The 18,353-nt window shown below is 43.6% G+C and overlaps 2 non-coding genes across 2 annotated transcripts; one reads left to right on the top strand and one right to left on the bottom strand.

The window, feature by feature from the left end:
• The first annotated feature begins 544 nt into the window (after positions 1 to 544).
• Positions 545 to 617, top strand: trnar-ucg (transfer RNA arginine (anticodon UCG)). The gene has a single exon. It is a non-coding gene; the product is annotated as a tRNA-Arg (tRNA).
• Positions 618 to 2,174: 1,557 nt separating this feature from the next.
• Positions 2,175 to 2,256, bottom strand: trnas-uga (transfer RNA serine (anticodon UGA)). Its single transcript has one exon. It is a non-coding gene; the product is annotated as a tRNA-Ser (tRNA).
• Positions 2,257 to 18,353: the final 16,097 nt, after the last annotated feature.

Raw genomic sequence — 18,353 nt, 5'->3', positions numbered from 1 at the left:
TTGTGTTTAGAAGAAGTGATTTAACATGACACGTGACCTAACATACCGGAGCAAAAGCTCACCCAGCAAGCCCTGCTTTACTTCTACAGGAGAGAAGTAGAGTCTGCAAGATGTTCAGCTGGGTAGCTATGTCAGCATGCCTCGGCTGCAAAGGAACAAGTAATAGGTTTATTGCATGCTGAAAAGAGAAGAAAGGAAACACAACGTTTCGGCCGTGAGGTCTTCTCACACCTGAAGAAGCCTCACACCTGTAAAAGGTTCCATGGTTTTCTTTCTTCTGTTTTCAACATGGAATACACCTATTGTCTGCAAGATGTGACAATTTCACGGTGTTTTGGAAGAAAACCTTTTTTCTTTGAATTCAAAATCAATCGGAATTTCAGCACGACACATCAACACTTTTTCTGTTTTAAGGAGATGATATTTTAAACCTGATAAAAATAGTAGGAAACACAAGTTTCTTGCTGTGAAAATTTAGATGGGGAAGTGTACTACTGGTGGCAGTGTAGAGCTCTCTGTGGTGGAGTGCAAGCGCATGCTCTATGGGCCAGTGGCGTAATGGATAACGCGTCTGACTTCGGATCAGAAGATTGTAGGTTCGAGTCCTGCCTGGCTCGTGAGGCTTTTAAACCTCTCAGGTTCCTCGGTAACAGGTTGCCGTCATGTATATGAACTATAGAAAAGCATTTGCCACAACCCGTAAATTAGCACGCAAGTGCGGGCTAGTTAACACAGAACTGTATGGAGATCATCTCCAGCTCCGAGCTCAATTGCAATGAAAAAACATGCAGAACAGAACTGGAGAGCAGCTGAATTTGTGCTCAGTAGGGTGGGGAGGACTCAGCATTGCTATTGTTCTAATTGGCATGAACTGCAGGGGATCTGAATCAGAACATGTCAGTTAGTTCGATCATTGCGTCAATATGTAGGCCACGTTAATACAGAATTATTACTTTGTCTGTCTCGTCTTTGTATATAGCTGAATGTCCCTGACAATTTCATGTTAGTTTTTTAGAACGACATTGGTGCTAATATATACATATATAGCATATAAGGAACACGTAAAAGTTTAGTCCATGCTGAAAAGATAAGAAAACCGCCACAACGTTTCATCTTGGAATAAATCTTTACTTGTTGTTTTGCAGCCTACCCATTCTGACCTAAATCCTCCCTTGAAATTCCCTAACAGATAAGGGTACGTAACGGCTCATGCGATGCTCAGTTGCAATTTGTCCCAAAACAAACAAGAACAGCAGCTGAGGGTTTGAGTTTGAACATGCACTGTATTAAAGCAGCTTTTATTTCCATTGATAAATGCTAGATATTCCTACAGAGATTCTCCAGGTGAGTATGCGATTCCTGTTTCTGTTTCTATTTCTGTTTCATATATATATACAGTATATATATATATGTTAGATGTGTCTCTGCAATAGTATAAATGTGTTATACACTATCAGGGGCTGCTTTTTTGTGCACCTCATCTACAACAAGGGTTTTTTTTTCATTTATGTTTGTGGACCTTCACCATTTGAGGAAGTGAGTTAGATAAGAAAGTTACAGGTATGGTGAGCAATGACTGACAAAGGCACGTACTGCGTATTCCTTACAGAAGTGTAAGCAATTTGTTCTAAAAAACACCGGCTAAAGTCCAACATCGTTAGCAATCTTATTACTTAAACAGAATTAACATCAATAAACTGTAAGGTGCTGGTACATGCGAGTAGATTTGATCTTCTATTAAACAAAAATGCAATTACAGCTCTAAAAAGGTCAACCTAGACTTCTGTAACAGATCTGTTCAGGTCATCGCTGTTCCTCTGACCTTGTGAGTCTTTGGAATTTTAAAAGTGTATTTTGCTTGCCTTTCATGTGGTCTGTGTACAAGTCACTGTGGCGTATGCGGTCCTACACAGCCTTGCTATAGACGTGACGAGCCTCCGCTATGTTGCAATGGAGAAAGGTTCAGTACGGAGCTGCCGAGAAAATTCAGCTGGAAAGCTCGTTGCAGAAAAGCATCGTTATCTGTGTCTAGCTGCAGAGCGTCCTTCGTGGGTGCTGAAGAATCGATTTCACAGGCTGCAGGTCCAGGCGATTTAGAGTGTTAAAGGTCCCAGCGAAAACGAAACGGCGCTGGTCCTTTTACACGCACGCACGCAACCAAATGCAAAGGACGCCGTAGTCGGCAGGATTTTAACCTGCGCGGGGAGACCCCAACGGATTTCAAGTCCGTCACCTTAACCACTCGGCCACGACTACAGCGAGAGCTGCTGCCGCTGCCTTCTTGCTACAATCGAACAGGGAGTGCGAGGCGGCGGCGGCGGCGGAGGCAACTTTTTTCAAGTTCGCTCTCCGTTTAAGAAACCTTTTACGCCATACGTGCAAGCACACACACACACCTCAGAGGACTTAAGGGTGGCTTCAAGTTGGAATGATAAAGTCTCCCCGTTCGGACATGAAAACAGAACGTTCTTAGACAGAAAGCAATCAACAACAGAGACATGTGGACGACGATTTCAGTCACTGCACTTTGAATAGCATTTTTACTCCAGTTACAGGAGATGCACCAATGGCCCTTGACCTACGCTCTTACCAATGCCTTGAACATTCAAACAAAACAGCCCTCAAGTCCTGCGGTTTAATATAACGTTGTTACGTGTCGAGGCAGTATTTGACTCCGTCCTACCGTTGAGACACGGGGCGTACAGATGCAGCTATTCAAAACAAGCGGGCGATACCACATTATTTTGCGGTGCGCTTTACGCAGTCTACCACGAGTTACCGTAAATTCTCCTATAAAACCCGCAAAAAAATAATAGTATCCGGAATTACTGCAAGGTGGAGCTAATAAAGCTCAACCTCTCATGTTTGAGCTGTCGCCATCAAAGTCTTTAACGAAGATATTACTAATAGTATTAATAATGAATGACCTTGGACAAGCTGTAAACTCAAAGTAGTGCCCTGGTCCACATTCTTTTTTTCATTGACCGTCTTTGTAAAAGTAACACCACAGCATTTCGCAATCACGCATTTGTTTCCAATCATGTAAAGTACAGTAATTTTTGAGAATCTCCGATTCACCATGCCTTTCACATGCTCATTAAAGAGATTGATTTAGGAACATAAACATATTACTGTATGCAAACTGTACTGTATACAGTATGTATATGTACATGTATATTTAATGTCTTTACTGTGCCCGTTTAAGCATTGAATATTTATATGGAATTTTACCACTGAAGGGAAATCTTAGTACCTGAGCATAAAAAGAATAGGAGCATACTGTAACACGTGTGAAGGCCATAAACAATATTAATTTTGGAACTTAAACATACAGTATATGGCTGGTCTCGGTACTTTAAAGAAAACATACACACCAGTATTCCATTTCTCCCTAAACATTTTAAGCATCGAAGTCTTTAACTAACGTGATACTGGAGTCAACAAGCTCTGGTACAAGAATTTGATTAAAAGGGAATATAATATGGAATCGCGTATTTAAAGAAATTAATAACGATATAATTATACTCATGTACCGCAACACAAGAATTGTTACATAATGTTTTGTAGGGCTTTTTCGACACTCTTTGTGTGACCTTGCTGGTGGTGCTGTGGGTTAGCTTCCTGATTCCCAAATCACATGTTGTGTGTTTGAATCCTGCTGGAGCCGTTACTTTTTTTTTAATAAACATTTTTTTTAAAAAAATACAATGTTTCCCTGGCTCAGAGATTAAATAAAACTTCACTCGCACCAAACAAATTTATATTTCTAATTATCACAACATGATCAAATTTAAGTCATTTTAATAACAATGAATAGTCACCTAGGCGTTACAATATAAACATTTATATTGATTTAAAACCCATAAATAAAGCTGATACTGTTTAGACTTTTAATTATTTAAAACTGTATTACAGCAGCACAATGCACAATGCAACGTAATAATAATAATAATCATAATAATAATAATCATAATAATAATTGCTTACATTTATATAGCGCTTTTCTGGACACTCCACTCAAAGTGCTTTACAGGCAATGGGGACTCCCCACCAATGTGCAGCATCCACATGTTCACCTCTCTGTCCAGCAATTTAACAATAGTAATAATAATGAACTTTATTTTATATGGCGCCTTAAAAGCTGGCTCCTCAAAGCGCTTTACAGGATAAAAACAATAACAACAATACTGTTAGGCTGGGCAAACGATTTTTTTAAAAGAAATACAAAATGAGATATAATGATGTGTTCCGGCTTAGACATTAATGAAGAGCATAACACGTGGGTGGCCAGCGGGAGTGCTGGCTGTGACCGATTAAACCGGTTTCACAGGTATTTTCACAGTAGAAGGGGACCAGATTTCCAGCGAAAGACACCTTCCCCCCTACAAAACCAAGGAAGTACAGTACTTACTAGTTAAGAAAGCTAGGCTCCTCAACGAAATCGCTTTAACATGCTAATGCGATGGTGTAACAGTCCGGGCGTGGCAAGCTTCTAATGTCAACCCGACTATGGCGAAAGGAACCCTTCTTTTATTGGAAGACAATGAACATATTCTAGTCCTAAATGAATTAATAGCAAACATGGTTTACATAAAAGACATTTTTCCAAGAAAGTTTAGCCTTTGTCACTAATGAAACCACTAAATAAAGACATAAATAAAGAAATCCCCTGGTGCAACATTCACAGGTTAGACAGGAGGTTCAGCTGGACGCTGAGACTACTGCGCTGTGGACACACCTGATCCCAGATGCCGATTCCCTCTGCTGTGACCCAGGGAACCTGCAGTCAGGTAACATTATTTCTCACAACTACCAGGTAGTGAGTGAGATTGACCTGATTGTTCCTGCCTCAACGGCAGGGTTGCCAATACACCCAGTCCCCCAGAAGGGACAGGGAATGAAAGCCGAGCCGGTTTTCTTACAGCCACCAGCTCAGTTTGTCAGTCTGAGTCTGACCAACAGTGGTTCAGCACCAACCACTGTAGCTGGATGGGCAAGCCACCCGACTGTTAGTGCAGAACATGGAAAAGGGGGGTGTCAGAATCCCCGCCTGCACTGACATGGGCCTGGTGGGTGATGGTGAGTTCAAAGACAGTGAACTAGCTATCCCAGTGCTGGGGCAGCTCCCTGAACCCCTAGAGAGGGAAGGGGGGAGCGAGCAGGTGTCCTACACCCACGCCCAGCGAACGATTATAAACATGCCGATAGAGGGATTCCTCAATCAGAAAGTGTGCAGGGTGGACCTGAACAGTGAGAATGGAGTAACAATCCCAGATCCCTCAGGTGCTCCAGATGACCACTAAGCCAAGGGTCAGGCATGCTCCACCGCTGCACCACCCCCTGCAGGGTTCCTAGAGCACAGGCATGAACAAATCGAAAAAGCAGATGTCCTGGAAATGGAAGAGCAGCATCAGCAGCTGCGTCAGATCTCCTCAGATTTCCAGGATGTTGGTGCCCAAGATGCCACATGGCATACTGAGAAAGAGACCATGTACATGTTGCGCCAACTTAGAAAGGCAACAGTCACTCAGAAGGAGATGACTGGGATCAGCCACCTGAAAAGACTTTTGGGAGGACTGATTGCTGCCGCCACTGTTGTGTGTTTGCTATTTCTGATAGGTTTGCGTGCTACTGGCCCCAAGGAGGCCATAGTACAGCATGGTAACTTGACACTGTACGGTCTGGAACCAGACAACATAAGACCCAACTTGAGGTCGTGGATGCCTTCAGGTGCCACACTATTGAATTGGATAGAAATCCAAGAAACAGTAAGCCCTCAGGAGGTACAGGTAGTTAGTTTGCTTTAATGGAACAAACCTCCAAACCACCCTGGCAGGTGCCCAACACAGGTGTCATGGTTCATCAGGGGGGCTGGGAAAAGGAACCGGTGTTATTGTAACACTGCTGCTGGGAAGCTGGATCATGGCTGACAATGTACTCTGAATGCTGTACTCTTACATCAAGATGTACTCCGGGTAGCACAAATGAGTCAAAGGTAGCATTTCAAAAGAAAGGAAGTTACTTCTTCCCCAAATATCTGCCTACAGAGGTATCAGATACTGACAGTGAACTTCCTGATTTGTAATGCCTAGACTGAGATGATGTCTCCTACCGTGTTTATACATACTCCAGATGTTATTCATCCTGTTTGTTCCCAATGCTGGTTCCGGTATGAATTCTTTAGGAGAAATGTGGACATTTAAGGTTAATGTTCTAATGACAGGGGACATCACTTAACTCTGTTTTGTTTTGAAGGCAACAACGTCTCAGTACCTCGTGACCTTCAAAAAGGGGGGATATGTAGAGGCAATGCTTGTTAATAAGACAGAAATAAGTGTTGCTGTGCTTTCCCAAATGAGGCCCCATCTCTCTCTTCATCTCTGTGGTGCAGCCACAGAGAAACTATTCATGCAGGCTGATTTAAAGATGTTTTCTTTTGATAAGGGACAGCTCCCAAATGGGGATGCACTTAGCTAAGCCTGGCTATCATGATCAATGGTCATCCATTGGCGCCTATCTGTCTAGGGAGTGCCAGATGAACATCTGGATTGCATTCCTAGGTGTCAGGAGTAAGTGACTCATATCTCACCTTGATCAACCAGTCAGGGACTGGTAGGGCAATGTAACCCATGTGGGACTCTGATGCCCATTAAACTTTCAGCCAATGACAAGCCAAAGTTCCTCCAGGTAAAAACAGGCAACAGAGAGCCTGGAGAACTTGAACTTGAACTTGAACTTTATTGCCATATGTAACCGGTACTGGTACAATGGAATTCTTACTTACAGAAAGTCTCTCGATTGTAAAACAAGTGTAAAAAACAAAACAAAGTGCAACCAGTGCATCAAGACAATGTACAAACAAACAATAGACAATGTGCAGGAGAACTAGTAGGACTATTCCAGTAGGAGAATTCTAAGGAGAATTCCAGGGGTGCAAGACAATTCCATGGCAGGACGGCCCAGGAGCAGAAGGCTCCCAAGGACAGGACATTCTCACAGCACGCCTCCTGACCATCCTGAGACTCAGCCCGGACAACCACGGAACGGCCAGTGTGTCCGAGTGCCAGTACTTTCCTCTGTTCTAAGAGTCGAGAGTGGAGGTTGCCACGAGTAACCAGAGGATCCACCCGAGGTTAGCATCAGCAGCAAGCCTCGTGAACAGGTCGGAACTGTGGACAGCTGAATAACTAATCAGAACAAGCGCTTCATCAGGAACGAACCGGTCCTCTTCCTGACCTGCTGGGACCCGCAGTCATCTTTTCTGCTGTGCATAAACTTTGCTAGTTAAAGCCAACACTAACTAGCCGGTCAGTGAGCATCAGCAGCGCACTGTCGCAAACCGCACAGCACAACCTGGCACAAAGCCAGACAGCGCGGATTGGACAGCAACAAGCCTGCAACTGCTTCTTTGAGTCCGCAGGAGATCTGAATCCCCAGAGATTGGATGAGTATTCAACTTCAATGCATTACAGCTCGAGAATTCAATTGTCATCCCAACCAGTTGATACCAATTTAATTCCTAAGAGTTATGTACTTGTTTTGAGTATCCAATGTAGAAGTTATAACCAAGTTCATTTACGAAACGGTCTAAATGAATGATATACTGAACATATGTCCTCTTGATATATGTAACTCTTTGTAACTGACTGAATATATACCTTTTGTATTCTGATAAACCTCTTGATAAGATCTGTTAGGTTTACATGCATATTCTATGTATTAATAAATGTATCCTCGTGTATTAGTACCTATGTGTGTGCGTTGTTTGAGTTATATCGTATGGTTGGATTCTAAGGCCATCCAAAGAATCATTTTATGATTTACTGCTACAATTAATAATTGTCCCAGTTAATACCCAAACCCTACAGAACTGGTGCCTTCAGAGAGCACGCTACAATCTATACAAGTACGATTCTAGAAATGCTCACCAGATTACGTTTTAAGAAGGAACTGCGCCTCAGGTTCCGCCGAGATCTTAACTCGGATGGCAGGATTCAGAGTCCGGAGTGTGGACTGATGGCGCACGGAAGGTCCATATACTGTGGATCCCTAAGTGATCTTCCGCGTATTCAAACCGCCAGCGTGTGACTCCCCTGTCCCCGTGACCTCATTGCTCTGCTCTCTCCTCTGTGCAGCCGAGCCTGATTCACGGTAAAGTGAAAACAAATATGCCCTCAACGTGAGATTTACTCTGGAGCGAGGATAGATGTTACCTTTTTATCATTGAACAGGATGTATGTGATGTGGCGACTAGGTTCAATTTTGTATCCTCTTTAAAAGATTAAGGACTGGGGTGAGCGTGGTTTACCACCCTTTCAGCTAAGAACCCGACGTGCGCACCGTTTAAGCTGCATAGACTCGGTCGTTTAACTCTTCTCCATTAGCAGGGTTAAGGTTAAAGAAAAAAAACATTGCTGACTTATTTTTTTTTTTGCCAGCCGCTAGCGCTGATTAGCAAGGTTTGTATTTCATGTTTTGCAAGTTGCATCCATTTTAAGAAAAACAAGTCGTTCAAGACAAGAAATGAATGCTTGTATTTAATTAAGGCTAGCCGTAGGCAGTTGTCCATAATGACCAGTTCTGTTCGAGAAGACAGAACAAAAAAGGCACCACTGGGATTCGGAGCCAGGGTCTCCTGTTTACTAGACAGGCGCCTTAAGCAACTAAGCCACGGCGCCCCAGGAGAGCTGTCCTTTTGCAGCCACTTGGACACACCACTCAGACACATCTGCATTCGGTGTGTGCTCCGCCTGCTCTCTGAGCAAGTTGCCACCTTTACATACAATAGCAACATCAACACCAAGAGAAAGGGTGACAAATGGCTTTTATCTGGAACTTTTCATGTCCAAGGAGCTCAATGTGCTTTCTGTGTACAACAGGGCCACTGAACTCCACACTGGCCACTGAACCACAGCAGTGGCTTGCTGGCTTGACATCTCCCAAGGAAAATGTTGAAATCGCACGTGGAACAGGAAAATTACCCTCGAGTACGAGGGAAAAAAAAAAGATCATCTGGAGCGCGCCAGTTTCGTCAACGAGGTGGCCGAGTGGTTAAAGTGATGAACTGCTAATCTATTGTGCTCTGCACGTGTGGGTTTGAATCCCATCCTCGTCGCTCTCCATATCTAACACATGTGCCTGTTAAACGTTGGCCCTCCTGTCGTTTGCTCCGGTACTAGAGCCGTACATTTCCTAGCGGTGGCTAAACATGGTATGGTAGGCTAACGTCGGTATCGAGCAGTAACAGTATTTACGTGCCGCTGCTGCCAAGTGGCCCTGGGTTGAGACCACGTTTTTACTTACTTGCAGCACGAATGGAGAAAGTGATTTTTGACAGTCTCTCGAGAGACATCGCTAGGTGTTTAGGGATAGACTTTGTCAGTTCCCCCTAGGATGATGGCCTCTCAAATAGTTTGTGATTCCTCTAGACCTTTATACAGAAGAAGCCTGCTTCGTGGCTTAAATCCAAGCTAAGGAAACGAGTTAGAGGTCTGATGCAGAACTGTGAATTCAATGAACGGGAACACTACAGTACATTGCACTGTATGTGTGAGGAAAGCTGCCCCCTTCAGTCCCTTGTCGACCGAACAGAGGACTGTAAAGGATACCGCTAAGAAACTTTAGGATGCTGGTTGGAATACAGCTCCAAAGTAGCCCCTTTGGGTGTTATGTCATCAAAAAGTAAGAACAGCGAATCTCCCTTTGATCAAAAGCGCAACAGAACTGTTTTCCGTGGAGCAGGTTTCAGACCCGTAGACCTGTTTTATTTGTAGGGCAGGGCGCATTCCTAAACGCGAATCTCCTGTTTTAGAAATGCTTTGGGCGGCGTGAAGTGAAAATAAGAAATGGGCTCCAGATGCACATGGAAGCAATCAAGTGTTTGATCTGAGCTGTTTCAAAGACTGCTCAAGAGCTTTCCTTTCACAGAGGCGCAACAATTAATGATGGGGGTGCACCCTTCAATGCGCCTTACGACTCTAGGGAGTGATTGAGACGATTCGTAGCTTGTGCCCATTTCCCTCTATTCCCCGTGTTGCAGTGGTAGGATGATGTAAATTACTGCTTCGACACGAAATGGCATTATAATCAAGTGCAGGAGCTGAGGGCTTTTGTTTTGTTTCGTTTTCCATGGCGTTCGTAAGCGCGCAAAACAAAGGCAATTCCTGCGTCTAACAGGAATGTAAATGCTTTTGAAAGTGCAGTATGGTGCAGCTTGTAAAATCCTTGTCCACATTTGTGGTTTGTTGATGTTTTTTCTGTCTGCCAAAGTTGCATTTTGACATCCGGACGGGGAGACTTTATCATTTGAACGTGAAGCCAGCCTTAAACCCTCTGAGGTGTGACTGTCTGCCGGCACGTATTTTGTCAAAGGTATTTATTTATTTTTAACGGAGAGCGACTTTGAAAACGTATCCGCAGCCACCTCGCACTCCGTGTTAGATTATAGGAGGAATGCGGCGGGAGTGAGCTCGCTTTTGTCGTGGCCGAGTGGTTAAGGCGATGGACTTGAAATCTGCTGGGGACTCCCCGTGCAGGTTCGAAACCTGCCTACTCCGGCGTCTGCCGCACGTCACCTTGTGCCTGTGCCTGTACTATGAAAACGCTAAATTGAGTCTCTCAGGTGCCCATTGCTCATTTTCAGACACATTTATGCAATACTTTCACCATGCGTTGAGCAATAGGGATTAAAGATACCAGAGGTAAGGTTTAAAAGTGATTCTGAGGTGCAACACATCAGCGATACAGCTAGGCATCTGAAATGCGGGGTTTGAGAGCCCTTCAGGGAACACCGTACCCTAAAGGTACCAGAAGTCCACTTGTATAAGCATTAAGTCACTGTCACCCCTGTTACAATGTGATTGCTACATATCTTCATTTCTTTGGTTTTAAAGGAGTAAGAGTGCAGGGGGTCTAAATCTGCGATCCAGTGTGTTGAAGTATTTCACAACACTACCTGTAGCCCGTCTGGAAATAAATCCTCATTCTGATTGTTGCCCTGGGCTTGTACCAATAAATCACTGAGCATATATATATATATAGCACTGTGTTGAAGCTAGAGACCTGTATGTAATAATATGATGCTAAAATGTTATTTTCAGATATATTAATGTAATAAATGATTGCTTATGCTTTATAAACAAATCTAATTAAAATAAAAGCTTAAGTTTTGCATTTATCTTGTACCATAGAACATGATTTTCTTTGTATTTCAAGCCCACAAAGTGTCCAAATGACGCACTACATGATATAAGGAAGATTATCACATGCATATCGGTATTATCTTTCTTACGAAAATGCATTCCTTTCATTACCTTTTACTTTTTAAAATGAACTCAAATTGTGTATAATGTAATAATTTAAGTAGAATAGATGCTAAAAATATAATGATCCAGTGTGTTGCACTTCTTCACTTCTTCACTGCTCTATGCCATCTGGAAATAAATCCTCAGACTGCTTACTGCCCTGGGCATGTACCAATAAATTACAGGAGCACATCTATATATCACTGCGTTGAAGCAGGGGACACACAATCACTGCAAACACATCCTAAATACAGTGTTCCAGCACCACTGACCTCATCCAGAACGTATCATTTCTTGAAAGGGATTGCTGTCCGAATGCACATCTGAATCCCAAACAGAATCTCTAGTAAAATACGATCATTTGTGAAACAGGTAAACGACTGTCTCAGGGGCCCATTCCTCATTCTCAAGACACATGTATGCAGTACGTACACCATGCATTGAGCAATAGGGATTAAAGACACCACAGGTAAGGTTAGAAGTCATTCTGACTATATTCTAAAATATTGGACTCATATTCTTATGATGGCAGACATGATGCTGCGTTTAAAACCGGGGTTAATGGACATTATATGACTGTCAATTCTGTTTTGTTTTGGAGACTCTTGGCTGCCTATGTGGTACAGTGCAGCATGAAGGAAACATTTTCCAAAACTGTGTCAGCTCAAAAGTTGTAAGAAAACCTCTCCAGCTGCTTTAACTCTCTTCATTTTTGTCATTTAATTGTCTGTTGGCACTATGTGGCAGTGTTGCATGACAACCCATCTCACCACGGAAAGGAACCTAACAGCTTTGGTAAGAGAGGAGAAATGGACCTGGCCCATACAGGGCTCGAACCCACAACCTTGGCGTCACTAGCACCACGCTCTAACCCACTGAGCTAACCAGCCTCACGACAGTGGTCCTCTCTGTGCTGCAAAAAATCGAACTCAGGGAATTTCTTTTGTCCTTTGAATAGAAAGCTGTGTAATTCAGTGTACGGGCTTTCTCATGCAGTTTCATGGTTCTTGTAACCCAAATCCTACACTGGCCTGAAGTGCCCCCCCATTTCACAGCATTTTTCAGCTGATTTAAAATGTACCTAAAGGAGGAGCATTATTGAAGCCCATCAATTACCAAGAGCTTTTGTCAAAGGTTTTGGTGGTCATTTTTAATGACCACAGAGCGCTGTGACCTCGGTTTTACATCTCATCCAAAGGACAGCACCCTTTTACAACACAGCGTCTCCGTCACTATGCTGGGGCATTGGGACCTGCACAGACCTCAGGGTGATCGCCCCCCCGCCGGCACTGTTACGTCCCAGTGTGTGTTCTGTGTGTTTTTCTGTTATGTCCACACTGCTGACCCTTGATTGTTCTCCCTTCCCCATTGGCCAACCATCACACCACTGTTTCAATATGATGTCATCATCAATCAGCCTTCTGCCAATCAGAACACATTTTATTCACTATATAACATGGAGGCTTTCAGAAAGAAAAGGCCTTTTGTTTGACTTCGGTCCCGTTCGGTTTTGGTTTTCGCTTCGCTTCGTTTCTTGTTATTGCTTCGGCTTCGTTTGTTGGTTTGTTTTGCTTTGTGTTTGTGTATTTTCGTATAGCTTCGGCTTTGTTGTTTTGTTGGTTTTACGTTAGTTTCTTTGTACTTTTGTTTGTTTGTGTGTTCATCCTTGATTTGTCTTTACCTTGCCCAAGTGTTACATGTTCAACTTATGTGTTCTTTTGTACCCTGTCCTGTTGATTACTCTTGTTTTTCCTTATTTGTATTCCTGGTTCACTTGTGTTTTTGTGTGAACTTTTGTATATAAGGTTAGTTTAGGTTGTTGGGTACACTTACACACTTAGTTAATTTTGTATTAGTACACTAGTTTAGTACGGGTGAGTGCCATTTGTCTTGTATGGTTTTGGGTAGTCAGTGCAGGTTAACTAGGGTGTTGAAGACGCAGAAGTCCGTGTGTTTCTGGTTTTCTTTTGTAGTCGGATTAGCTTTCCCTCACTGTCCTAGCCAGCTCCATTTTGTTTATTTTCTTTTCTTTGGCACCACTCTAGTTCCTTACCCTTATCACGCTTCCTAGTCCCTCACCAAAACCCATCTGCTTCCAAAAGAATTATCCTAAATGTTACACCCCTTTTCCCCTAGACACTTGGGGTCGTAACATTATTGGGGGCTCGTCCGGGATATCAAATTCCCATCCTAAGGATTTTTTTTTGTGTTGCAGAATTTGGGTGTTGGTACAGGATTTTGATTTGTGGATTGTGTTTTGGCAAGGTACTGTAGTTATGGCTACTTTTGATTTGTGAAAGTTTGTGGAGGAACCTTCCTTTGAGCAGCTGGATAAGTGTAGGAAGGACGAATTGCTCCAAATTGCTGATTACTTCCAGATTCAGGTTTCGACGCAAGCTCTTAAAAGGGACGTCAAGAGAGCTGTGATGGATAGGTTGGTAGAGTTAGAGGTCATTGCATTAACGAGCAGGTATGCCGGTTCTCCTGGGGCTGGTCCTAAACCTGCTATGGTGGTGGAAGAACAGGACGAGGTGCAGGGGGTGGCTGAAGACTTAGTGGAGGCTGAGGTCAAGGCCACCTTGCCTCCCTTTGAACCGTTCTCTCCTGTCTCCACCGGGTCAAAAAGCGATACTCGCCTGAAAGTTCATTTGGCCCGCTTGCACATGGAGGCGCAGGAAAAAGCCCAAGTATGCCAGGCAGAATTTGAATTGCGCCTTGCAATTCGTAAGATGGAGATCGAGGCGGAGAAAGAGGTTAAGCTCCGACAGCTTGAGCTAGAAGCACGAAAGAATTCTCCTGCTGTGCAGCCGACCCACTCCGAGGCCTCTAGCGTGTCTCCTTTGCAAGATCCACTCTCTACCACCTTTGATGTAAGTAAGCACATTGCTTTAGTTCCTCTGTTTAGGGAGACGGAAGTTGATTCGTACTTTGGTGCATTCGAGCGAATTGCCACATCACTTCGTTGGCCTAAGGAGGTTTGGTCACTGCTTTTGCAGTGTAGATTAGTGGGCAAAGCTCAGGAAGTTTGTTCTACACTTTCTTTAGAAGAAAGTTTGAATTACAATACTGTGAAAGCTGCTATCTTACGGGCTTATGAATTAGTTCCTGAGGCTTATAGACAACGCTTCAGAAATCATCGTAAAGTGTCAGACCAGACATTTGTTGAATTTGCTAGAGAGAAGGGCACTCTCTTTGATAAATGGGTTGTAGCCAGTAAAGTGAGTGACTTTAACTCATTGTGTGAGTTAATGCTCTTAGAGGAATTTAAGAACTGTTTGCCTGAACGCATTGTTGTGTATTTGAATGAGCAAAAAGTAACTACTTTATCGCAAGCCGCTGTTTTGGCAGATGAGTTCGTGCTCACTCATAAGAATGTTTTCATGTCTGTGCGTGCGGAGAAGACTTTGTCTACTCTAAGTTCCCAGTCTCAGTCTCCCCCAGTAAAAACTAGTTCCTCACGTTCTAAAGAGAAGCGTGAATGTTTTTATTGTCACAAGAGAGGTCATATAATTGCAGATTGTTTGGCCCTAAAACGTAAGCAGCAGCAACAGCAACAACCTAAGAGTGCTGGGTTTGTGTTTCCCGTTCTGCTATTCCTTTGTCTAGTGAAAACAGTCTCCCTGACCCTAGTTATGAACCATTTATTATGGAAGGATTCGTTTCGCTAACAGGTAAACCAGAAGACCAGAAAACAATTCAAATATTAAGAGATACTGGAGCAGCCCAGTCATTTATTGTTGTGGATGCACTGCCTTTATCTGATAAATCTATCTGTGGTTCGAGTGTATTAGTTCAAGGCATCGAAATGGGTTTTATGAAAGTGCCTTTACACTACACTACTGTGTACATCTACAATGTGGTTTAGTTACTGGATTTGTTAGAGTTGGGGTACGTCCTTCGCTACCTGTTAAAGGGGTAACTCTTATTCTTGGAAATGACCTGGCTGGGGGTAGAGTATAGCATATTGTTTGATTGGTTTTGTCTTCATTGTCCAAACATTAGATGTTTGTTTTTATGGGTGGGGGTGTTACGTCCCAGTGTGTGTTCTGTGTGTGTTTTTTGTGTTATGTCCACACTGTTGACCCTTGATTGTTCTCCCTTCCCCATTGGCCAACCATCACACCACTGTTTCAATATGATGTCATCATCAAACAGCCCTCAGCCAATCAGAACACATCTTATTCACTATATAACATGGAGGCTTTCAGAAAGAAGAGGCCTTTCGTTTGACTTCGGTCCCGTTCGGTTTTGGTTTTCGCTTTGCTTCGCTTTGCTTCTTGTTATTGCTTCGGCTTCGTTTGTTGGTTTGTTTTGCTTTGTGTTTGTGTATTTTCGTACAGCTTCGGCTTTGTTGTTTTGTTGGTTTACATTAGTTTCTTTATACTTTCATTTGTTTGTGTGTTCTTCCTTGTTTTGTCATTCCCTTGCCCCAGTGTTACATGTTCAACTTTTGTGTTCTTTTGTACCCTGCTCCTGTTTATTACTCTTGTTTTCCCTTATTTGTATTCCTGGTTCACTTGTGTTTTTGTGTGAACTTTTGTATATAAGGTTAGTTTAGGTTGTTGGGTACACTTTACACACTTAGTTGACTTTGTATTAGTACGCTAGTTTAGTACGGGTGAGTGCCATTTGTCTTGTATGGTTTTGGGTAGTCAGTGCAGGTTAGCTAGGGTGTTGAAGACGCCGAAGACCGTGTGTTTCGGGGTTTCTTTTGTAGTCAGATTAGCTTTCCCTCACTGTCCTAGCCAGCTCCATTTTGTTTATTTTCTTTTCTTTGGCACCACTCTAGTTCCTTACCCTTATCACGCTTCCTAGTCCCTCACCAGAATCCCCCTGCTTCCAAAAGAATTATCCTAAATGATACACCCCTTTACCCCTAGACACTTGGGGTCGTAACAGACCGCTAACTCGTTTCCTTAGCTTGGATTTAAGCCACGAAGCAGGCTTCTACTGTATAAAGGTCTAGAGGAATCACAAACTATTTAAGAGGCCATCATCCCAGGGGGAACTGACAAAGTCTATGCCTAAACACCTAGCGCAGTCTCTCGAAAGACTGTCAAAAATCGATTTCTCCGTTTGCGTTGCAAGTAAGTGAAAACGCAATCTCAACCCAGAGCCACTTGGCAGCAGCGGCACGTAAATACTGTTACTGCTCGATACCGACGTTAGCCTACGCTCGATACCATGTTCAGCCACCGCTAGAAAATGTTCGGCTCTAGTACCGGAGCACACGACAGGAGGGCCAATGTCGAACGGGCACACGTGTCAGACATGGAGAGCGACTAGGATGGGATTCGAACTCATGCGTGCAGAGCACAATAGATTAACAGTCCATTGCCATCGCCTCGTCAAGGAAACTGGGCTGTCCGGACATGAGCTGGCACGCTCCAGATGATCTTTTTCATTTTTTTCCCTCGTACTCGAGGGTCATTTTCCTGTTCCACATGCGATTTCAACATTTTCTTGGGAGATCTCAAGCCAGCAAGCCACTGCTGTGGTTCAGTGGCCAGTGTGGAGTTCAGTGGCCCTGTTGTACACAGAAAGCACATTGAGCTCCTTGGACATGAAAAGTTCCAGATAAAAGCCATTTGTCATCCTTTCTCTTGGTGTCGATGTTGCTATTGTATGTAAAGGTGGCAACTTGCTCAGCGAGCAGGCGAAGCACACACCGAATGCAGATGTGTCTGAGTGGTGTGTCCAAGTGGCTGCAAAAGGACAGCACTCCTGGGGCACCGTGGCTTAGTTGGTTAAAGCGCCTGCCTAGTAAACAGGAGATGCTGGGTGAGCCTGGGTGATTCTCGATGATTGCAAGCCGTACAGCCTCCGCCATGCTTCCCAGGTGGGATGAGGTTTTGGAGTTGGTATGCAGTGTTTTGTTATCTCCAAACATAACGCTGTGCACATTTACCAACAAGTTCAACCTTTGTCACGTCTGTCCACAGAACATTGTTCCAGGAGTTGCTGTGGAACATCCATGTGGTCTTTAGCAAACGTGAGAGGGGCAGTGGTGGTTTTTTTTGGGGGGGAGAGCAGTGGTTTCCTCCGTGGTGACCTCGCATGATCACCACTCCTGTTCAGATTTCTTCTTATGGTGGACTCAGAAACAAAGACGTAAGACAAAGTCAACCACCTGTTCGCTAGATCCCATCCCCACTCAGCTAGTCAAAGATTCCCTTGAAGGACTGGCAGGACCTATAATTAGTATGATGAATGCATCGCTTGCGTCAGGCGTTGTACCTGATCAATTTAAGGTAGCGGTTGTTAGACCGCTCCTTAAGAAGTCAAATTTGGATCCACAAGTTCTTAACAACTACAGGCCTGTCTCAAAGGTCCCATTTCAATCTAAAAGTCTTGAGAGAATAGTTGTTGCCCAATGTCAATCGTATCTGGATTCAAATAATATACTTGAGAAATTTCAGTTTGGTTTCTGAAACTGCATTAACATGAGTCGTAAATGATATTCTCTTAGCTACTGATGCAGGGAATGCAACAGTGCTAGGTTGCAACAGTGCTAGGAATGCAAACTTTAGGTTGCGCTTCTTCATGCTGCATCGTTGGCATGAGTGGAGCTTTTTAAACGTCTGTACTTACTGCGCCCCATAAGAAATCATTTGTCCCCGTTCAAAAGAGATTGTGCGATGTCCTGCACCATTCGCAAAGCAAACCTTTGACAGTTTGAAAAGAGGAATTTATTCTGCTCCCTGAACGTGCAGTAGTTACAAAGTTGAACGTCTTTACACGATCTGCTACAGTTTTCAGTGGGTGGGCTTTGTCAGATGGCTTGGGAAAACGCACTGTGTTTCGGCTTGGGAAACATCATGAGCAGTGTCCTGCATGTTTTCTGTGTATAGCTGTCTTTTAACGCATACAGAATTCATTTGAAATCATTGATTTCTCCAATTAACAAGGGTCCCTTAAAGGATGAGTCAAAGTAACGTCTAATCAGATTAGTTTCCTTTGAGCTGGTTCAGAGTTTGCTCAAGAGTTTACCTTTCACAGATGCGCAAAAAAGAATGTTGGGGGTGCATGCTTCAAGGCGCCTTACAGCTG

This window comes from Lepisosteus oculatus, unplaced genomic scaffold (assembly GCF_040954835.1).
Source record: "Lepisosteus oculatus isolate fLepOcu1 unplaced genomic scaffold, fLepOcu1.hap2 HAP2_SCAFFOLD_63, whole genome shotgun sequence".
In the NCBI taxonomy this organism is placed as follows: Eukaryota; Metazoa; Chordata; class Actinopteri; order Semionotiformes; family Lepisosteidae; genus Lepisosteus; species Lepisosteus oculatus.
This window is presented reverse-complemented; position numbering and strand designations above follow the sequence as displayed.